We start from the raw sequence: 3,615 nt of genomic DNA, 5'->3' as shown, positions 1-3,615 counted from the left end.
CTCTGTCTCCGGCTTCAGGTTAAATTCTGCAAAAGCTAATTAAAATGTGTATGTTTTTATGTTGACCACAAAGAGAGAGTTTTTTTTTTCCAGCTTTGAGACCTACACAATGGCTGCAGGCCATTTTTTTTTTCTTCCCATTTCAACCGTACCTAATATATATATATTCACATTTCTGGAACAAATCAACATAATAATGATCACAATAATGCAGAAGTGACTTTAAAATAACATATATTCAATCTATTTAAACATTTTACTTACATATAAAATCCACCTGCTTCCAGTCCTAATACATTAAAGCCCCCAATACAAAGTTGTTGTGTTTACACAAATACCATACGTCTCCTGGTGCTTACATGACCATTGTAGGTGCTTTCAGATGTAGGTGGTGGACAGCAGTCAGCATGGGCAGTCTGACTATTCTGTGGCTGCACAACAAACTGTGATACACTGTCTGATCTGACACCTTTCTGTCACAACCAGTATGAACTTTTTCAGCTACAGTATTTGAACTACAGTAGATCTTCTGTGCGATTGGACCAGATGGACTATTCTTTGCTCCCTATACACATCATTTAACCTTAGGTGCTCATGATTCTGTTACTGGTTTACCTCTTGTACGTCCTTGCATCACTTACGGTAGCTATTAAACACTTGCATACCCAAGTGGAAACGCAAACATGTTCCAGCATGGCAATGCCCCTGTGCACGAAGGCAGCTCCATGAAGATCTGGTTTACATGCTTTGGATAGGAAGATCTTAAATGGCCTGCTATAGAGCTCTGATCTCAGCCCTACTGAACACCTTTGGGATGCATTGCAACACAGGCCTTCTCACCTACATCAGTACATGCCTTTCGTAATAACCTCGTGGCTGATGAACATCATTATTCATACTCCAAAATCTAGTAAAACATCTTCCAAGAAGGGTGAAGGGAATTATAAGAGCAAATTGGGACTAAATGTGGAATTCTATCTATCTATCTATCTATCTATCTATCTATCTATCTATCTATCTATCTATCTATCTATCTATCTATCTATCTATCTATCTATCTATCAATCAATCAATCAATCAATCAATCAATCAATCATATACACACACACACACTGGGGCCAAAAAGTATTTAGTCAGCCACCAATTGTGCAAGTTCTCCCACTTAAAAAAAAAAAAAAAAAAGATGAGAGAGGCCTGTAACGGGGGGACCTAGTGAATGACCTGCAGAGAGCTGGGACCAAAGTAACACACTACGCCGCCAGGGACTCAAATCCTGCAGTGCCAATGTGTCCCCCTGCTTAAGCCAGTACATGTCTGGGCCCGTCTGAAGTTTGCTAGAGAGCATTTGGATGATTCAGAAGAGGATTGGGAGAATGTCATATGGTCAGATGAAACCAAAATAGAACTTTTTGGTAAAAACTCAACTTTTCACGTTTGGAGGAGAAAGAATGCTGAGTTGCATCCAAAGAACACCATACCTACTGTGAAGCATGGGGGTGGAAACATTATTTGGGGCTGTTTTTCTGCAAAGGGACCAGGATGACCGATCCGTGTAAAGTAAAGAATGAATGGGGCCATGTATCGTGAGATTTTGAGTAAAAACCTCCTTCTATCAGCAAGGACATTGAAGATGAAACATGGCTGGGTCTTTCAGCATGACAATGATCCCAAACACACCGCCCGGGCATATTTAAAGCACTTTTGTACGTCGGTCTGGATAAGGGCGTCTGCTAATGCCGAAAATGTAAATTATGTAAATGTAAATATATATAAAAATATAATGTAAACATACTGTAGACAGTAGAAAAGGTACAACAAATAAAAGTTAATAAGACTAAAGTAGTCGCTGCCTATTACATATCACCCCTTAACAGGTGCCATGTAACAAGATAATCTGTGTATGCACTTCACCTGTTAGGTAAATACAGAACAAATTAGGTAAACACAACCTCATTCGAACATCACATCATATATTTCACAGTGTCTTAATTTTTTTATGAAAGTAAAGCCAAAATGGAGATATAAAAAAAAGTTATGTAAATAATAGGGCTGTCAAAATGAACGTGTTAATAACAAATTCTATTGACAAGCGATTAATGCAGCTTGCATTTCTTTTTGACAAATTTTATAAAAAAAAAAATAAAATATAAATATTTTCTTACTCAGATATAAAAAAAATAAGAATACACCGACATTTTTTTTTACTTTTTACATTTTAAATGTGTGGAAACATTGCAAAAGTTCCATTTGTTGTCCTGATGATTTACACAGTTTAAAACACCATAATTACTTTAAAACATTTACAAGAATATTCTGTCTTCATGCTCTGTGTTCAGTTTGGTTTTACTAATAATAAACATATTAACTTGAAAAGTATTATTTTAAGGAACATTTAGGACAGATAAGATTTTGTGCGATTAAGTTGCGATTAATCACGAGTTAACTCATGACTATGTGCAATTAATTGCGATTAAATATTTTAAATGATTGTCAGCTCTAGTAAATAAATATAGCAAATATTTGCTGCTTTAAAATGAGTTAAGAGGACAAGTAGCAGCCAAGTGTTGCTAATCACTAATAGTCTTGCAACACGACAATGATCCTAAGCACTCCAGCTAAAGCATGACTGAAAAAGAATTATTCCAGACCTCAATCTGACTGAAATTGCGGTGGGACAGGAAAAGAGCTGTCAATAAACAAATACCTGCAAACCTCAATAAACTGAAGAAACACTTTAAAGAACATATGGCTGAATTTCCTCTACAATAATATGAGAGACTGATAAAGTCATACAGATAATGATATTGATGCTAACGGTGGTTTTACAAGCTATTGAATTATAGGGGAAGTGGTGGCTCCAGCGGTTAAGGCGCTGGATTGCCGATCGGAAGGTCTGTGGTTCGAGCCCCGGTATCGCCAAGCTGCCACTCTTGGGCAAGGCCCTTAACCCTCTATGCTCCGGGGGGGTCCCTTACGAGGGAAATATCAAGGTCCGTGACGTGGGGCCGCCTTCCCGTGGGCTCACCACCTGCAGGAGTGACCGTAAGGGACGGTGCTGTGAAGATTGGGCCTGCTTAGACTGCTGCCCCCGCGACCCAAATTACGGATAAGCGGGAGAAAATGAATGAATTGGAATTGGCTTTATTGGCTTTACTTTTGTAAAAAATCTATATTTACAGTATAATCTGTTGTGTTGTTCATTTAAGGCGTATTTACTGCATTCTATAATGTATTTATCCTGATACATAATATCATAGAATTAAAAAAAGGTGTACTTTTGTTTTTACACATTATATACATAAATCAAACATACATCAAGGTTAAGTAAAAGCTATTTGATCAAAAAGAAAAGTGATGGAGTGGCCTGTATATATATATATATATATATATATATATATATATATATATATATATATATATATATATATATATATATATATATATATATATATATATACAGTACAAAATGTTTGGGCACACCTTCTCCCTCAGTGTTTTTTCCAAAAAATTTTATTATTGTCAACATTGTACATCAATATTATATATAATATATATATATATATATATATATATATATATATATATATATATATATATATATATATATATATATAT

The sequence above is a fragment of the Silurus aristotelis genome (genome assembly GCF_946808225.1).
Source record: "Silurus aristotelis genome assembly, chromosome: 18".
In the NCBI taxonomy this organism is placed as follows: domain Eukaryota; kingdom Metazoa; phylum Chordata; class Actinopteri; order Siluriformes; family Siluridae; genus Silurus; species Silurus aristotelis.
The sequence above is the reverse complement of the archived record's forward strand: the minus strand, read 5'-3'. Positions refer to the sequence as shown.